Consider the following 20,905-nt stretch of genomic DNA (forward strand, 5'->3'; position numbering starts at 1 on the left):
AAAATTGATGGGAAGATGGATGGAGCCAAATACAGGACCATTCTGGAAGAAAACCTGATGGAGTCTGCAAAAGACCTGAGACTGGGACGGAGATTTGTCTTCCAACAAGACAATGATCCAAAACATAAAGCAAAATCTACAATGGAATGGTTCAAAAATAAACATATTCAGGTGTTAGAATGGCCAAGTCAAAGTCCAGACCTGAATCCAATTGAGAATCTGTGGAAAGAACTGAAAACTGCTGTTCACAAATGCTCTCCATCCAACCTCACTGAGCTCGAGCTGTTTTGCAAGGAGGAATGGGAAAACATTTCAGTCTCTCGATGTGCAAAACTGATAGAGACATACCCCAAGCGACTTACAGCTGTAATCGCAGCAAAAGGTAGCGCTACAAAGTATTAACTTAAGGGGGCTGAATAATTTTGCACGCCCAATTTTTCAGTTTTTGATTTGTTAAAAAGTTTGAAATATCCAATAAATGTTGTTCCACTTCATGATTGTGTCCCACTTGTTGTTGATTCTTCACAAATAAATACAGTTTTATATCTTTATGTTTGAAGCCTGAAATGTGGCAAAAGGTCGCAAAGTTCAAGGGGGCCGAATACTTTCGCAAGGCACTGTATGTGAGCAAATGAGGTGAGATAAGGGAGGTAAAGGCAAAAAATGGGCATGGTGGCAAAGTAAATACAATATAGCAAGTAAAACACTGGAATGGTAGATTTGCAGTGGAAGAATGTGCAAAGTAGAAATAAAATAAGGGGGTGCAAAGGAGCTAAATAAATAAAATAAATACAGTAGGGAAAGAGGTAGTTGTTTGGGCTAAATTATAGATGGGCAATGTACAGGTGCAGTAATCTGTGAGCTGCTCTGACAGCTGGTGCTTAAAGCTAGTGAGGGAGATAAGTGTTTCCAGTTTCAGAGATTTTTGTAGTTCTTTCCAGTCATTGGCAGCAGAGAACTGGAAGGAGAGGCGGCCAAAGAAAGAATTGGTTTTGGGGGTGACCAGAGAGATATACCTGCTGGAGCGTGTGCTACAGGTGGGTGATGCTATGGTGACCAGCGAGCTGAGATAAGGGGGGACTTTACCTAGCAGGGTCTTGTAGATGACATGGAGCCAGTGGGTTTGGCGACGAGTATGAAGCGAGGGCCAGCCAACGAGAGCGTACAGGTCGCAATGGTGGGTAGTATATGGGGCTTTGGTGACAAAACGGATGGCACTGTGATAGACTGCATCCAATTTGTTGAGTAGGGTATTGGAGGCAATTTTGTAAATGACATCGCCGAAGTCGAGGATTGGTAGGATGGTCAGTTTTAAAAGGGTATGTTTGGCAGCATGAGTGAAGGATGCTTTGTTGCGAAATAGGAAGCCAATTCTAGATTTAACTTTGGTTGGAAATGTTTGATGTGTGTCTGGAAGGAGAGTTTACAGTCTAACCAGACATCTAGGTATTTGTAGTTGTCCACGTATTCTAAGTCAGAGCCGTCCAGAGTAGTGATGTTGGACAGGCGGGCAGGTGCAGGCAGCGATCGGTTGAAGGGCATGCATTTAGTTTTACTTGTAATTAAGAGCAATTGGAGGCCACGGAAGGAGAGTTGTATGGCATTGTCACGATCGTCGTAGTGAGGAGACCAAAGCAGCGTGGTGTGAATACATACTTTTAATGAATGACGAAAAACACGAAGTACACTAAACAAAATAACAAAACGAACGTGACCGCTATTGAAACTGAGTGCTAACATGCAACATCACATAGACAGTAACCCACGAACCCAAACTGGAAAATAGCAACCTAAATGGGTTCCCCAATCAGAGACAACGATAAACAGCTGCCTCTGATTGGGAACCAATCCAGGCCACCATAGACCTACAATATGCCTAGACTAGGCACACACCTAGACATACAAAAACCCTAGATGAGACAAAAACACACATACCACCCTCGTCACACCCTGACCTAACCAAAATGTATAAAGAAAACAAAGAATACTCAGGTCAGGGCGTGACAGGCATTGAAGCTTGCCTGGAGGGTTGTTAACACAGTGTCCAAAGAAGAGCCAGAAGTATATAAAATGGTGTCGTCTGCGTAGAGGTGGATCAGAGACTCACCAGCAGCAAGAGCGACATCATTGATGTATACAGAGAAGAGAGTTGGTCCAATAATTTAACCCTGTGGCACCCCATAGAGACTGCCAGAGGTCCGGACAACAGACCCTCCGATTTGACACACTGAACTCTATCAGAGAACTAGTTGGTGAACCAGGCGAGGCAATCATTTGAGAAACCAAGGCTATCGAGTCTGCCATTGAGGATGTGGTGATTGACAGAGTCGAAAGCCTTGGCCAGATCAATGAATACGGCTGCACAGTAATGTTTCTTATCGATGGCGGTTAAGATATCGTTTAGGACCTTGAGCGTGGCTGAGGTGCACCCATGACCAGCTCTTAAACCAGATTGCATAGCAGAAAGGGTATGTTGAGATTCAAAATGGTTGGTAATCTGTTTGTTGACTTGGCTTTCGAAGACCTTAGGATAGATATAGGTCTGTAGCAGTTTGGGTCAAGAGTGTCCCCCTTTGAAGAAGGGGATGACCGCAGCTGCTTTCCAATCTAAATTCTAAATACGGCTGCTAGAATCCTGACTAGAACCACATTTAAAAAAAAAAAAAAAATCATATTACTCCAGTGCCAGCCTCCCTACGCTGGCTTCCTGTCAAGGCGAGGGCTGATTTCAAGGTTTTACTGCTAACCTACAAAGCATTACATGGACTTGCTCCTACCTATCTCTCTGATTTGGTCCTGCCGTACATATCTACACGTATGCTACGGTCACAAGACGCAGGCCTCCTAATTGTCCCTAGAATTTCTAAGCAAACAGCTGGAGGCAGGGCTTTCTCCTATAGAGCTCCATTTTTATGGAATGGTCTGCCTATCCATGTGAGAGACGCAAACTCGGTCTCAACCTTTAAGTCTTTACTGAAGACTCATCTCTTCAGTGGGTCATATGATTGAGTGTAGTCTGGCCCAGGAGTGTGAAGGTGAACGGAAAGGCTCTGGAGCAACGAACCGCCCTTGCTGTCTCTGCCTGGCCGGTTCATTTATGAACATTTGAACATCTTGGACATGTTCTGTTATAATCTCCACCCGGCACAGCCAGAAGAGGACTGGCCACCCCTCACAGCCTGGTTCCTCTCTAGGTTTCATCCTAGGTTTTGGCCTTTCTAGGGAGTTTTTCCTAGCCACCGTGCTTCTACACCTGCATTACTTGCTGTTTGGGGTTTTAGGCTGGGTTTCTGTACAGCACTTTGAGATATCAGCTGATGTACGAAGGGCTATATAAATAAATTTGATTTGATCCTCAACACTGGGGCCCCACAAGGGTATGTTCTCAGCCCTCTCCTGTACTCCCTGTTCACCCATGACTGCGTGGCCATGCACGCCTCCAACTCAATCATCAAGTTTGTAGACGACACTACAGTAGTAGGTTTATTACCAACAACAACGAGACGGCCTACAGGGAGGAGGTGAGGGCCCTCGGAGTGTAGTGTCAGGAAAATAACCTCACACTCAACGTCAACAAAACAAAGGAGATGATCGTGGACTTCAGGAAACAGCAGAGGGAGCATCCCCTATCCACATCAACGGGACAGTATTTTTATTTTTTTCTGTTTAAATTTCACCTTTATTTAACCAGGTAGGCTAGTTGAGAACAAGTTATCATTTACAACTGCGACCTGGCCAAGATAAAGCATAGCAGTGTGAACAGACAACAACACAGAGTTACACATGGAGTAAACAATAAGTCAATAACGCAGTAGGAAAAAAATACATTAAAAAAGAGTCTATTTACATTATGTGCAAAAGGCATGAGGAGGTAGGCGAATAATTACAATTTAGCAGATTAACACTGGAGTGATAAATGATCAGATGGTCATGTGCAGGTAGAGATACTGGTGTGCAAAAGAGCAGAAAACTAAATAAATAAAAACAGTATGGGGATGAGGTAGGGTAAATTGGGTGGGCTATTTACCGATGGACTATGTACAGCTGCAGCGATCGGTTAGCTGCTCAGATAGCAGATGTTTAAAGTTGGTGAGGGAGATAAAAGTCTCCAACTTCAACGATTTTTGCAATTTGTTCCAGTCACAGGCAGCAGAGAACTGGAAGGAAAGGCGGCCAAATGCGGTGTTGGCTTTAGGGATGATCAGTGAGATACACCTGCTGGAGCGCGTGCTACGGGTGGGTGTTGCCATCGTGACCAGTGAACTGAGATAAGGCAGAGCTTTGCCTAGCATGGACTTGTAGATGGGCTGGAGCCAGTGGGTCTGGCGACGAATATGTAGCGAGGGCCAGCCGACTAGAGCTTACAGGTCGCAGTGGTGGGTGGTATAAGGTGCTTTAGTAACAAAACGGATGGCACTGTGATAAACTGCATCCAGTTTGCTGAGTAGAGTATTGGAAGCTATTTTGTAGATGACATCGCCGAAGTCAAGGATCGGTAGGACAGTCAGTTTTACGAGGGTAAGTTTGGCGGCGTGAGTGAAGGAGGCTTTGTTGCGAAATAGAAAGCCGATTCTAGATTTGATTTTTGATTGGAGATGTTTGATATGAGTCTGGAAGGTAGAAGGTTCGAAGTTCCTCGGCGTACACATCACGGACAAACTGAAATGGTCCACCCACACAGACAGCATGGTGAAGAAGGCGCAACAGCACCTCTTCAACCTCGGGAGGCTGAAGAAATTTGGCTTGTCACCAAAAACACTCAAACTTTTACAGATGCACAATCAAGAGCATCCCGTCAGGCTGTATTATCGCCTGGTACGGCAACTGCTCCGCCCACAACAGTAAGGCTCTCCAGAGGGTAGTGAGGTCTGCACAACGCATCAACAACCACCCGAGCCACTGCCTGTTCACCCCGCTATCATCCAGAAGGTGAGGTCAGTACAGGTGCATCAAAGCTGGGACCGAACTGAAAAACAGCTTCTATCTCAAGGCCATCAGACTGTAAAACAGCCATTACTAACATTGAGTAGCTGCTGCCAACATACTGACTGAAATCTCTAGCCACTTTAATAATAAAAAATGGGATGTAATAAATGTATCACTAGTCACTTTAAACAATGCCACTTTATATAATGTTTACATACCCTACATTACTCATCTCATATGTATATACGGTACTCTATACCATCTACTGCATCTTGCCTATGCCGTTCGGCCATCGCTCTTCCATATATTTACATGTACATATTCTTATTCATTCCTTTGTTGTTGTGAAATTGTTATATTACTTGTTAGATATTACTGCATGGTCGGAACTAGAAGCACAAGCATTTCGCTACACTCGCATTAACATCTGCTAACCATGTATGTGACCAATAAAATTTGATTTGAAAGTGCTTTGAAGGGAAAAGTCTGTTTTCTACAATAAACACTACAAAACATGAACTTCATCCTCAGAAAATAACCCTAAACAAAGACAATTTTTTTGTTGAACCTGATTCGCAACACATCTATGACATCAGAGGCTGGCTCTACTTTCTGGGCGTGTATTTCCACGGAAGCTGCAATGTGCCTGTTTAAAGGAACAGCGCAGGATAAGGACGTAGGCCTACCACTTTTTTCATCAGAAATTCAACCTCAATGTTTGCATGAGGCTTGTACTGGTAACACTATTTAGCCTATCAAACATCAGATGCAATGAAACTGTCTGAATATTTGACTATTTTGGGAAGCCATTCGAAGAGAAGTCACTTTCAGAGGCTGGAGACTAGTTTGACGACCTTGATGTTTAATCAAGATGTTATTGCTCAGTATTTCAACTGAAGTACACATCCTTATTTACTTTACATCCCAGATGATGAACAACATGCTTCAGACAGATGAGGGAAAGACAAGACATGTTATATCTCTTCAACAATTAACTGTTGCAGTTTCCCCACACACACATGTTTATTTACAGAAGCTGTACATCCAAAATGTGGAACATTTCTGGACTTGAGGCTACAGCATTTTCATGGCCGAATGGTATTCAAACTGTTTGTATAATATATAAAAAACATATATATATGAGCTCAAGTCCCCAAAATAAAAGAAATTGTAAAGAGAAGTGCAAAAGTGTCTACCGTAGAATCACACACAATGATAGGAGCTGTCATTGTCTATTTGCATGGCTTGGTCTGAACAGAAAGCAGTAAGAAAGGGATTTCCAGGTATCGGACATTGTCCTTCCTGTGAGTTGGATATGACATTTAGAGGCATGTTCCTCATGGAGCTTTGAGGGATCTCAGTCTCCAAACACTTGTTCAGCAGTTTGTCTGAAACCCACTGATCTGGGCTATTTTGTCCCAGGCTCTGTAAAGTCTGATAATCGACGTCACTCGGGGAAGGCAGCATCCAGGGTCAGGCAGGCTGTGGTAACATGGATTCACATCGTAAATCAGTGGCTCGCTACTGTCCACATCCTGGAAACCCTTAAGTGGCAGTGGCACATCCATGAAGGCATCAGTTCCTCTCTTATTGTCCTTACCGACCGCCTCACTGAAGCTCTGATATCCATCAACGACACTGATAACATTGTGAGGTTCGGACACATTGCTGTCATTAGAGCCATAGATCAGACTGGTGTCCTCTGCTGAAGTGGTAGTCTCTGAATCATCACTGGTGCCATCACACAGGTGATATGAAAAGTCGGTTTGCAAGAGGGGTGCACAGTTAGTGGACAAGTTAAGGTCTTGTTGACCACTACCAAGAAACAGCTGTGAATGGGCATTTTTCAACACTTCAGCCTCACCAGAATGGTAGGAGGAGTTACAAAAGAGCAGAGGCTGCTTAGGAAATGAGGATGTCTTGCTTGTTGTTAACTCTTGAATGGAGTTGAGGGGCACTGAGGGGGAGTAGGTAATATTGTTGTAACAAGACGACCCACAAGAGCCTCTAGACTCACTCATGAAATGAAGAGGATTGTAGTCAGATGAACACACACCAATGTCTGTATTTGGCTCAGGGCAATTCATTTGTGTACCATCATCTGTCATAGGAGGGGCTAAAAGCAATGATTGAGGATTCCCGTCCAAAGGAACAAGGCTGGGAAAGACTTTGCTCAGGGCCTCTTGAAGATGGCTAATGATCTGCACATTACTAGGCTCCGGGCTCATGGAACATGTGTGGGCATAACCCAGGGAAGATGATGAGTCAAGCTCTGAGCCACTACCTCTTCCACTGCTCCCATCTACTATCGAGGGGTTTGTCCTGTAGGGAAAAGACAAGCGGGCAACTTTCAGTGGATTAAAGCTTATTTTCATTGCAAGGACTTGACTGCCCACGCGAATAGGACTGAACCCGAAGACACCTTTTCAGTTTGCTATGTTTATAGTGCATCTATAAGCTCACCATGTTTTTCCTTCAGTGTCCATTTTTGAAGAATCAACATAGATGGAGGATAAAGGTATTTTGGGAGGAGACAATACCTGTGGTGGAGAACAAACATCACTAAATGCAAATACACAAATGGAAGGAATTACAGTATGAAAGTAATGAAGGTTTACAGTTTATTTAAACGTAGAATATTTAAGCAATAAGGCCTGAGGAGGTTTGGTAAATGGCCAATATACCACGGCTAAGGGCTGTTCTGTTCTGCACAACGCAACGCGGAGTGCCTGGACAAAGCCCGTAGCTGTGGTATATTGGCAATATAGCTCAAACCACTGAGGTGCATGCCTTATTGCTATTCTAAACTAGTTACGAATGTAACTATTCTAAAATAGTTTATTTATTTATTGTCATACCCATGGTATACGGTCTGATATACCACGGCATTCAGACAATCAGAATTCAGGGCTCAAACCACACAGTTTATAATTGGAGATGGAGCCTCACCTTAGGCACTCCTGGAACCATATACAAAAGGTCTGGGTTTGAACATTTAGGAATATTATCCCACAACTTGGTTTTGAGTCTGCAGAGGGGGGAAATAGAACGATTTGAAAGCCTATAGGGCCAATATGAAGCTGTATGATAACAAATGTTTGTGGAAACAGACATACTGTCACCTACAGACATGTCAGGACAACTTACCTAACACTGCACCAAAATAAAGCACTTGTGATGATGATAACAGCAATGCAACTGAAAACAATGACAATCTGGAGTACTTTCTGAGATGATGCAGCTGTGGAGCAGAGAAGAATATACAATGAGCTACAAGGTGAAAGTGAAATTAAGGTTTGAAAACCCATGGATGATAAATCTAATTTATTCACTTACGGTTGGTGAATTCCAACTCTTCACTCCAGTCACTGAAACGGCCGCTCATGTCAGTATAGGTTCTGACCTTCAGAGCATAAATGGTGTTTGGCTCCAAGTCTCTGCCAAGTAATTCATGGGGAGATGTTGAGTCATTTTTGGACACCTGTCGGAACAAAGGAAAGGGCTAGAGGGAATGTTGTCATTGTGATGTGACAGCGAACGGGGGAATGCTGTATATCACCCTCCTTTACCTCATCTGTTTCTCCTTTCTTTCTGTAGCTCAATTCGGCAATCAAGTCCTTAGAAAACGGTGCATCATCAGAGTAGTTTGTCTTCCATTTGACCAGGAAATTCCCATTTTCTGTTGGTTTCACCTTTTGGATGGTGGGGGTTTTGGGTTTTACTGTATAGGACAATGACAGGGATGGTTTGGCATATCAATCAATTAAAGAATGGTTTAATTTCATGCAATATTCTTTATAACAGTAATTAATTTTCAAATAGCAATCTGCATATGTAGATGCAACTCACTGCTGCATTTGATACAGAGGATTTTGGAATTTAGACGCTTCCCAGAATTCCAAAGTGTTGCATTAAACTCCTCCCCAATAATAAGGACCATTGGATCAATAGAGCATCCACATTTGAAAACATCATTGGACCTCTCCTTTTCCTTGAAAGTACAATCATTCTGGCCTCTGAGAAATAAATTGAATAATAATGCAGATTTTAAATTAAATAGGACTTCTTGGTGAGATTAACATTGACAATAGAAAAACTTAAACAATCATAAACTTACATATTTTGCGAGCCCAATAATTCCAATGTCATGTTGTATTCAGCACACTTAGACTTGTCAGTTGTAAAATGACAAACCATACTTTTGTCATAATCGTTGAAGCATTGAAGATTTCTGTCACTCATTGCTACAAGTAATTAACAAACAAAAAGCTTGTCAAATGTTAATCATGATCAGGCAAAAATACTGAGGTTAAATCTACTTACATGTTTATAGGCTATATACAAAAGACTGCTTACCATCATCAGCTATCAAAGTCCCAAAGTTTGTGAATATAATAATCAATAGAAACATTGTTGCTGAATACTTTAGAGTAAACCACACAGTATAATTCAATCTGAAATCGGAAAGAGAAAATGTTTCATGTTAGTGTTTAAATTCCTGCACATTAAAATAGACTACATGTGAAGAAGTAAGTGACTATTAAGTCAGTAATACGGTTTTTGTGGGTCTGCAGTTGTTGCTTTTGTTTATAGACCCAACTTTCCCACTAGATTCCCTTGATTACATAGAGATATAGCAAAACGAAAGTCACTCACCCACACAATGATATATTATAATTTTGAGGAAGTACTCATTCCTTTAAAAGAACAAAGAAAAAACAATGAATCTATAAAACAGTATATAGTCTTCATACGATCTACAGTGGTAACAGTCATTTGTCACTTTACACAAATAGAAAGAACTGCTGTTTTGACAACGACGAATTGCTTACTGGAAATTACAAATCCAATAGGACACACCTTTCATGGGAAGTTCGCCCCCATTCCTTGTATGACCATGTCGCACGCACGTACGCTTTATTTTTGTTTTATGGTTGATTACCAACTTCGAATTCCATCAATGACATCTTAATAATATTGCAATCTGTTTGCAACTTGATCTATTGCCGGGAAGTCCGGTTTCAGATAAAGACATGGAACACCGAGCCACATAGTTTCCAAGCTAAACCATAGCTACTGTACTATGTTTGCCTTTTTGCTTGAGACGCTTTTGGTCTACCAGTCCGCTTGGGGGCGGTAGCACCTTGGCTTCAAGATGGTTTTCCAGAAACATCGTAAACGTAACTACAAGGGAAGAGGTAGACCCGTGCAAGCAGTGATGCCAATTTAGAAAGTTTTCAGAGTACCCTGGCAACTTTGTTTTCAAACAGCACCTAGCAACAAATTTAGCTACTTTTAAAAATGTATTTTGAACTTTTAGAAACTTTTGAAACGTGCCTCAAACGCTAAAATGCATTTTCCCTCTAAATGACACACAAAAAAACATTTTTCTCTGTCACAACACACGTGCCAAAAGTGCATTGTGAGTAACGTCAGCAGCAGGCGCTCAGCTCGTGCACAACAGCAGGACAGCAGCAATTTCAGTAAATTGCAAATCATTTTTGGCTGACTGCAGCAGCAGTAGTTTGCGTTGAACAGAACTTACATCAATCAACATGTCTCAATCAAAATTGTACAGCCAGAAGTACAGAAAAGAGTGGGAGTCTGTACCTGAATTTAAAGGGTGGCTGAAGCCAGTAATTGGGGATGATTTTTGGGCATACTGTGCATACTGCAAATGAGATATGCTTGCAAAAATGTATGACATCAAAAAAATGTTGTTTTTACAGCAAAGCATATAAATAAATCAAAACCGTACAACCCCACAACGCAGTCTACATTACCACAGTTGGTTAAGAAAGTGGATAACTGCAAAAGCGCAGAAGCTACTATGGCAATGGCCATTGCGGAGCATTGTTCCATTTAGGTATGGCTTGCAAAGCTGCCTTTTAAGATTCTGTGGCAGCAACAAACTTCCAAATGCACTGCACCAAGTGCACAGAAATGATTAGGGGAGTACTGGCTCCTTATTTTCTCAAAAGAGTAACATCAGATGTGGGGGATGAGAAGTTCAGTCCACTGATGTCAGTGTCTCGAAATACCTGGGTGTGGTGATTCTGTATTTCAATGCTAAAAAAGATCTGGCGATGCCAGATCAATAGCAAAGGCGGTAGTTTAGTTTCTTGATAAGTGTAACCTTAAAAAAGAGAATCTTCAGGGTATCGGCACTGATAATGCGTCTGTGATGACTGAGGTGCACAACAGGGTGCGCAAGATTTTAAAGGAAGAATGTGCATTGCCCAATTTGGTATTCATCCTCTGTGTGTGCCATTCTTTACAATTGGCTGTCAGTGCAGCATCCAAAGAAACCATCCCTAGGAATGTTGAGTACATAATCAGGGAAACCTACAACTGCTTTTCGATTTCCCCAAAACGGTGCAAGGCGTACAAAGCAGTGTATGCCACCATTAATTGTGGCCAGAAATCGTACAAAGCAGTGTGTGCCACATGTTGGCTATCGATTGAGCCTCTGGTAACTTGTATATTGAGCCAGTGGGAAGAACTGAAACTCCACTTTGAGTTGACCAAGGCCAGTGAACATTGCTACATGGCGGATGTGCTCCACTCCATGTACATGGACAAGACCAATTATGTCTGTCTACCTGACATTCTTGTAATTAATGACGTACAAGTTGCAGTGAAGTCATTTGAGGGAGAGCAAACAGATCCCGTCAAGCTTTTGGACAATCTGGTACACCTCTTAACATCAATTTGCTGCAGAGTAGTCAACCCTATGGTAAAAATTGATGTCCTGAAGGATGCCATTGATGGACATCTCAGTCCATCACCATACCTTGGGTACCTTTTCGAGAGCACGGTGTACCAACTAAGTCTTGCGCCAGAGGACAAAAAGGTCATTCGGAGACAGTGCATCAACTACATTGTTGCTTTAAGCAAGGAGCTGCAAGCAAGGCTCCCAGACAACCTTGAAGCCTTGTGAAACATGGCCTTGTTCAGTGTTAAGGAAATGCTAAAGCACAATAAAGGCACCATTGAAATGATTAAAGTAGCTGAGCTACTGGGATACCAGCCCCAAAGAATTTATAAAATTGTTTCCCAATGGAGAAACATCCATCTGTTTTGGTGGGACTCAACTGAAAATACAGTTGAGTTTTGGAGTGAAGTCAATAACTACACGGACTCTCCCGGGTCAAATCCATTTGAAGAACTGTGCAAAGCTACACTCGCTGCCCTCTCCTTGCTACACTCAAATGCGGAGGTTGAACGGCTGTTCAGCCAAATGAGTGTGGTCAAGTCAAAGTTAAGAAATAGAATGTCACTGCACACTCTCAACTCCATACTCCTGGTGCGGTATGGACTGAAGCTGGCTGGTGATACCTGTTACCAGCATAAACTACCAAGTGAAGTTCTGCAACAGTTTGGCACCACAGCAGCGTACAGCTTTAAGGCCACTCCATCTTCTACTGCTGGTTCCAGCTCTGTGACAATGCAGTTGGATAGTGAAAATGAAGAGGGTTTGCTTGCCAATCTATGATTCATCATATTTACACTACGTATGCAAGGAGTGGACTTTCTGGAACTGGCGAAGGCACACAGCTGATGGTGGCAGTGTGTACTGCAGGGTGTGTGAGAACAGTGGCAATATCTGGAGGAAACCATTGAGCAGCTAGCCAGCCAAGCAGCACAGCAACCTGGAGAGAGATGCCTAGCGCACAAATCATTATTTGAGTTAAGTCGCTTGTTCATTAAGATAGCATATATACCATGTTATTAGCTTGTACCTATAATTGTTGATCAGTTAGGTAGCATGTTAACTAACTACCAATACACTGCTTAAAACTATATTTGTTCAGAATGTGTAGGTTTACTTGTTAAAAAGAAAATAAATCAAATGTAATTGTTCAATAATGTGTAATTGTTCAATAATTCAATGTGTTGTGTTTAAAAATAAAAATATGTGATGTCATATAAAATGTGTTGTGTTTATATTACTTTTATAAATAAAAATATATGATAATAAACAAACAAATCTAAATTAACAAAATTAATGTCAAATCATATTTTTCGCCGAGACGGCCAGTTAATTTCAGTAACGTTATTGTGTATGTTACGTTATTACGCAATGACGTCATCACGCAATATCATCACAACGTCATTTAGCAACTTTTAGCAACAAATCGATCTGCCTCTAGCAACTTCCCTTGAAAATTAGTTGGCAACACTGCGTGCAAGTCTCACGTACAACCCGCCTAACTTTTGTTGATAATGGGATATGTAGACGGGTGAGTCGGTCAAGGATCGATTCAGACAAGGTGGTAAATTGTATGACAAGCAACAGTTTATTCAGAGTAAAGATATCTGGTACAACGTATACGGGCCCGTTCCTTCAGCTCATAAGGAACCTCCAGAAAGAAGCCCCGCTAACAGTGTGCACATGTATTATATACAGAACAGAAAGTAGGTTGATTCTAGAAGATCGGGTCTTCGGATTGGTTCAGGCTGGAGTGTAGTCTTCTTGTATTGGCTCAGTTGGACCATCCGTCATCATAGAGTCTCGTCGTGCGTGTTCTTGGTCCCACAATGTTCAGCTAAAAAGGAGATTAGGTGTGTGCGTGTGTGTTCCTCTTTCTCAGGGTTGGGGGTGCCTCTGCAGCTGGTGTTTGTCACGAGATAGTGTATCAGACTCAGCGGTTAGGCCGCTCACTGTTATGTAGAGAACAGGATATTCCAGTGGCTGTGTGTGTTGACCTTGAGTATGTGTGAAGGAGGGTGTAACGTGTTATAACAGCTCAGCTTGTGGTAATAGGGCAAATAAGGTAAAACTAAACTGCGTTCTATTTATCTTCTACACTTTTGACAGAATTAGAAGCCGTGATGCTAATTTAGCAATTTTGTTGCTAGATTTAGCAACTTTTCAGACTACCCTGGCAACAAATTTAGCTACTTTCAAAAATGTATTTTGAACTTTTAGCAACTTTTGAAAAAGTGACTAAAATGCTAAAATGCACGCATTTGCTCTCTAAATGACACAAAAACGATTTTCTCTGTCACAACACATGTGCCTGGCTGCAAAAGTGCGTTGTGAGTGAGTCAGCAGCAGGCGCTCAGCTCGTGCACATGCAACAGCAGGCCAGCAAGAGCTGATGCAATTAAAGAACCTTAGAGAAAAAGAGATGATGAGCAAGCTTGACAGTTTTCTAAAGAAAGATAATATATCTGAAGAAGAGGAGTCTGTATTCAAGTCTTTACAACTAGAATTAGAACAGCTTTACACAGATCTGGCAAAGGGTTCCTTTGTAAGGTCAAGAGCAAAATGGATTGAAGAGGGGGAAAGAAACACTAGTTACTTTTTTGCACTTGAAAAGAGAAACTACAAAAGGAAATGTATAACTGCACTCAAAATTAACGATGTTTTATGCAAAGATCCCATTACAATATCATAATTTGTCAATTCCTTTTCTGAAAACCTTTACAGCTCTCAATTTCAGGAAGATGGCTGTGAAAGCTACATTTTCCACATTCAGAATTATGTCCCTGTAATTGAGGATGATTTCCACTCAGTTTGCAATTCACCTGTGTCAATTGAAGAATTAGAGAGGCTCTGAATTCAATGAAGAAAGGGAAATCACCTGGTCCTGACGGCCTGTTAGTTGAATTCTATAGACAGTTTTGGGAGTTACTAGAAGACCCATTTTTTTATGTTTCAAGATTGCATTAAAAGTGGGGAAATGGTCTCCACTTTGAAACAGGGCCTTATTGCATTGATTCCAAAGCCCGATAAAGACCCTTTTCTCATTGACAATTGGAGACCAATTACTTTATTATATATTTTTGGTTTATGCCAAAAGATTAAAGAAAGGAATAGATACCATTATAAATGAGACTCAGACAGGATTTATGAAGGACAGTCACATAAGCTCTAACATTCATTTAGTCTTGGACCTTATAGATTATTCAGATGCAATTGACTCTTGTCTTATTTTCTGACTTCTGTAAAGCCTTTGACACAAATGAACATTAATTTCTCTTGAGGTCTCAAACTTTTTGGATTTGGTGAACATTTTATCAAAGTAATTAGCATGTTTTACAAAATATATAAATAGTTATAAAACTTAATACTTCAAAAAGATTCAGTATCAACAGAAGTGTACGACAGGGATGCCCAATTTCACAATTTTTATTAATTTTGGTGTTGGAACTTCTATCTCTAGATGTTCTGAATAATGCAAATTTGTATGGCTTAACTTTTTTTTTAAACAAAGAAATAAAAATTTGCCAACTGGCTGATGATACTATCCTTTCTTAAGAGACAAAGACCAGGTCGCCCATGCCCTTAATGCTATAACTGCATTTTCTATTGCATCAGGATTAAAACGGAATGTTTCTAAATGTGAAATCTCATCTTTATTTGACTCTGATGATAAAGAAATATTAAATATTCTGCTTTGAGAGACTAGTCAAGGACCATATCACCTCCACCCTACCTGACACCCTAGACCCACTCCAATTTGCTTACCGCCCAAATAGGTCCACAGACGATGCAATCTCAACCACACTGCACACTGCCCTAACCCATCTGGACAAGAGGAATACCTATGTGAGAATGCTGTTCATCGACTACAGCTCGGCATTTAACACCATAGTGCCCTCCAAGCTCGTCATCAAGCTCGAGACCCTGGGTCTCGACCCCGCCCTGTGCAACTGGGTACTGGACTTCCTGACGGGCCGCCCCCAGGTGGTGAGGGTAGGCAACAACATTTCCACCCCGCTGAACCTCAACACTGGGGCCCCACAAGGGTGCATTCTGAGCCCTCTCCTGTACTCCCTGTTCACCCACGACTGCGTGGCCACGCACGCCTCCAACTCAATCATCAAGTTTGCGGACGACACAACAGTGGTAGGCTTGATTACCAACAACGACGAGACGGCCTACAGGGAGGTGAGGGCCCTCGGAGTGTGGTGTCAGGAAAATAACCTCACACTCAACGTCAACAAAACTAAGGAGATGATTGTGGACTTCAGGAAACAGCAGAGGGAACACCCCCCTATCCACATTGATGGAACAGTAGTGGAGAGGGTAGTAAGTTTTAAGTTCCTCGGCGTACACATCACAGACAAACTGAATTGGTCCACCCACACAGACAGCATCGTGAAGAAGGCGCAGCAGCGCCTCTTCAACCTCAGGAGGCTGAAGAAATTCGGCTTGTCACCAAAAGCACTCACAAACTTCAACAGATGCACAATCGAGAGCATCCTGTCGGGCTGTATCACCGCCTGGTACGGCAACTGCTCCGCCCACAACCGTAAGGCTCTCCAGAGGGTAGTGAGGTCTGCACAATGCATCACCGGGGGCAAACTACCTGCTCTCCAGGACACCTACACCACCCGATGTCACAGGAAGGCCATAAAGATCATCAAGGACAACAACCACCCGAGCCACTGCCTGTTCACCCCGCTATCATCCAGAAGGCGAGGTCAGTACAGGTGCATCAAAGCTGGGACCGAGAGACTGAAAAACAGCTTCTATCTCAAGGCCATCAGACTGTTAAACAGCCACCACTAACATTGAGTGGCTGCTGCCAACACACTGACTCAACTCCATCCACTTTAATAATGGGAATTGATGGGAAATGATGTAAAATATATCACTAGCAACTTTAAACAATGCTACCTAATATAATGTTTACATACCCTACATTATTCATCTCATATGTATATGTATATACAGTGCCTTGCGAAAGTATTCGGCCCCCTTGAACTTTGCGACCTTTTGCCACATTTCAGGCTTCAAACAAAGATATAAAACTATATTTTTTTGTGAAGAATCAACAACAAGTGGGACACAATCATGAAGTGGAACGACATTTATTGGATATTTCAAACTTTTTTAACAAATCAAAAACTGAAAAATTGGGCGTGCAAAATTATTCAGCCCCCTTAAGTTAATACTTTGTAGCGCCACCTTTTGCTGCGATTACAGCTGTAAGTCGCTTGGGGTATGTCTCTATCAGTTCTGCACATCGAGAGACTGACATTTTTTCCCATTCCTCCTTGCAAAACAGCTCGAGCTCAGTGAGGTTGGATGGAGAGCATTTGTGAACAGCAGTTTTCAGTTCTTTCCACAGATTCTCGATTGGATTCAGGTCTGGACTTTGACTTGGCCATTCTAACACCTGGATATGTTTATTTTTGAACCATTCCATTGTAGATTTAGCTTTATGTTTTGGATCATTGTCTTGTTGGAAGACAAATCTCCGTCCCAGTCTCAGGTCTTTTGCAGACTCCATCAGGTTTTCTTCCAGAATGGTCCTGTATTTGGCTCCATCCATCTTCCCATCAATTTTAACCATCTTCCTTGTCCCTGCTGAAGAAAAGCAGGCCCAAACCATGATGCTGCCACCACCATGTTTGACAGTGGGGGTGGTGTGTTCAGGGTGATGAGCTGTGTTGCTTTTACGCCAAACATAACATTTTGCATTGTTGCCAAAAAGTTCAATTTTGGTTTCATCTGACCAGAGCACCTTCTTCCACATGTTTGGTGTGTCTCCCAGGTGGCTTGTGGCAAACTTTAAACGACACTTTTTATGGATATCTTTAAGAAATGGCTTTCTTCTTGCCACTCTTCCATAAAGGCCAGATTTGTGCAATATACGACTGATTGTTGTCCTATGGACAGAGTCTCCCACCTCAGCTGTAGATCTCTGCAGTTCATCCAGAGTGATCATGGGCCTCTTGGCTGCATCTCTGATCAGTCTTCTCCTTGTATGAGCTGAAAGTTTCCCCACATAAAGCTCTTTTGTGGAATAATTCAGACATAACTGTAAGGAATAAGTAATTGTTCTACCTCAGCTAGCATGAAAGGAATATTGACTTTGTTCTTGATGTTTTCAACAACAAGGGTAATATTCTCACATATGAACAATTTATAACATTGAAAGAGTTTCCAATACCTTTCAGAGAGTTTATTTCTGTGATCAAAGCCGTTCCCGGTTGTCTAACTACACTAATGAAAACTCATCATAGCTTTGGTAATGATCACAAAGTGTATCCAGAACTCAGATTGGAAGGCGTGGGCTTACTTCAGAGATCTTGTTGTAATAAATATATAAGACAAATTCTTTATTCACAAAACCAACTTACAGAGAGGAAAGTTTTTCTGGAACATGCTTATTCCTGACATTGTCTGGAAAAATGCATGGTTAAGGCCTTACAAATATTGTATACCAAACAAAGTTAAGGAAGTGTACTTCAAAATTGTATGTAATTCTATGATATCCACATTTGTGGCTAGTGATGATATCTGCATTTTCTGTGAAAAAAACAACATTTATTTTGATGGCAAACTTCAAATTCCACTATTGTGCCTAATCCTTATTATGGATAGCTTCACAACACATAACCCGGTCCAGTCAAGCCTCACTAGCCAGAATTGAAACTAGCTGGCTGCTTACAACGTTACCTTTGGGCAACAGGGTTAATTAAGTAGCTGGCTAGCTATTTATTTTCATGAACTGAAGTTCAATTTCAATAGGCGAACAACAAGTGGTAACCTAGCTATAACTTACAAGGATTCCCAAAACATTGCAAAGAATAATGAAAATGACTGCAGTTTCTACTGGTCATTGTTTTCAGGCTGGTTGTATTGGTGCTAGCTAGGTACCAAGGTAAAGCTAGCTACCCCAGAAGTTTCGGTCGAACAAACAATGCTTTATTACCAACACGGTATTGTAAACACATCGTTTGTGGCCGGTGTTTGCTTGTTTGCAGACTTTTTTGTACAGATTTGACAGTGCTACTGTGCCTTTTTTGACACGCAAAGACCCAAACGGCATTCCATAGTCTGTATGTTGTGAAGCTAATAGCAGTGATACTATTATTGTGTAACTCCGGGAGGGCAACATCTGAAAAATAGCGCACGTGGTAGTGTGTACCGGTGCTCGACCAGTCGGCAAAAGCCAACATCACCCACGACAGAGAACGGTTGATTGTCAAGGGCAATGAATTCCATTATCTTGAATTTAATGGATTTCGCCTTTGAGTCGTCACGCTGCAATGTTTTTACTCTTTCAAATGACTGCTTGATCCACACAGCAGACATTGTGGGCTAGGTTAGGAATGTTGTGTTGAACGTGTAGCGCAAAATTTTAGGTGGCATCATTATGTCATGTACCTACGTTATATAGGTAGGCACGGTAGCTTTGACATCGTTTTTTAACATCGGCGTTGAACAAGACTTCGGGCCGATACCTATGTTGGCATTTTTAGCTAATATCGGCCGATTCCGATATGTTCACTGATATATTGTGCATGCCTACTAACAACCCCAATATAACCATGTTTATATGCGCACATGTTTATAAGCTCTTTACATGCACCTTTGATATCCCGATCAAAAGTATCCGTGTAACCATGAATATTCCTCCTTTAAATTCATAAGGATTAAATGGAATAGTAACTGATATGGACACTGACTGTATGCCTACAACCTCTCACATGTACTATAGCTTAATATTTTTATTTTATTTTATTTATTTTACCTTTATTTAACCAGGTAGGCAAGTTGAGAACAAGTTCTCATTTACAAGTGCGACCTGGCCAAGATAAAGCAAAGCAGTTCGACAGATACAACGACACAGAGTTACACATGGAGTAAAACAAACATACAGTCAATAATACAGTATAAACAAGTCTATATACAATGTGAGCAAATGAGGTGAGAAGGGAGGTAAAGGCAAAAAAAGGCCATGGTGGCAAAGTAAATACAATATAGCAAGTAAAACACTGGAATGGTAGTTTTGCAATGGAAGAATGTGCAAAGTAGAAATAAAAATAATGGGGTGCAAAGGAGCAAAATAAATAAATAAATTAAATACAGTTGGGAAAGAGGTAGTTGTTTGGGCTAAATTATAGGTGGGCTATGTACAGGTGCAGTAATCTGTGAGCTGCTCTGATAATTGGTGCTTAAAGCTAGTGAGGGAGATAAGTGTTTCCAGTTTCAGAGATTTTTGTAGTTCGTTCCAGTCATTGGCAGCAGAGAACTGGAAGGAGAGGCGGCCAAAGAAAGAATTGGTTTTGGGGGTGACTAGAGAGATATACCTGCTGGAGCGTGTGCTACAGGTGGGAGATGCTATGGTGACCAGCGAGCTGAGATAAGGGGGGACTTTACCTAGCAGGGTCTTGTAGATGACATGGAGCCAGTGGGTTTGGCGACGAGTATGAAGCGAGGGCCAGCCAACGAGAGCGTACAGGTCGCAATGGTGGGTAGTATATGGGGCTTTGGTGACAAAACGGATTGCACTGTGATAGACTGCATCCAATTTGTTGAGTAGGGTATTGGAGGCTATTTTGTAAATGACATCGCCAAAGTCGAGGATTGGTAGGATGGTCAGTTTTACAAGGGTATGTTTGGCAGCATGAGTGAAGGATGCTTTGTTGCGAAATAGGAAGCCAATTCTAGATTTAACTTTGGATTGGAGATGTTTGATATGGGTCTGGAAGGAGAGTTTACAGTCTAACCAGACACCTAAGTATTTGTAGTTGTCCACATATTCTAAGTCAGAGCCGTCCAGAGTAGTGATGTTGGACAGGCGGGTAGGTGCAGGTAGCGATCGGTTGAAGAGCATGCATTTAGTTTTACTTGTATTTAAGAGCAATTGGAGGCCACGGAAGGAGAGTTGTATGGCATTGAAGCTTGCCTGGAGGGTTGTTAACACAGTGTCCAAAGAAGGGCCGGAAGTATACAGAATGGTGTCGTCTGCGTAGAGGTGGATCAGAGACTCACCAGCAGCAAGAGCGACCTCATTGATGTATACAGAGAAGAGAGTCGGTCCAAGAATTGAACCCTGTGGCACCCCCATAGAGACTGCCAGAGGTCCGGACAGCAGACCCTCCGATTTGACACACTGAACTCTATCAGAGAAGTAGTTGGTGAACCAGGCGACGCAATCATTTGAGAAACCAAGGCTGTCGAGTCTGCCGATGAGGATGTGGTGATTGACAGAGTCGAAAGCCTTGGCCA

At 42.0% G+C, this 20,905-nt stretch overlaps 1 pseudogene; it reads right to left on the minus strand.

The window, feature by feature from the left end:
- Positions 1–5,768: 5,768 nt before the first annotated feature.
- Positions 5,769–9,764, minus strand: LOC112226042 (annotated as a pseudogene).
- Between the last annotated feature and the right edge of the window lie 11,141 nt (positions 9,765–20,905).

Source organism: Oncorhynchus tshawytscha, linkage group LG27, assembly GCF_018296145.1.
Source record: "Oncorhynchus tshawytscha isolate Ot180627B linkage group LG27, Otsh_v2.0, whole genome shotgun sequence".
Classification (NCBI taxonomy): domain Eukaryota; kingdom Metazoa; phylum Chordata; class Actinopteri; order Salmoniformes; family Salmonidae; genus Oncorhynchus; species Oncorhynchus tshawytscha.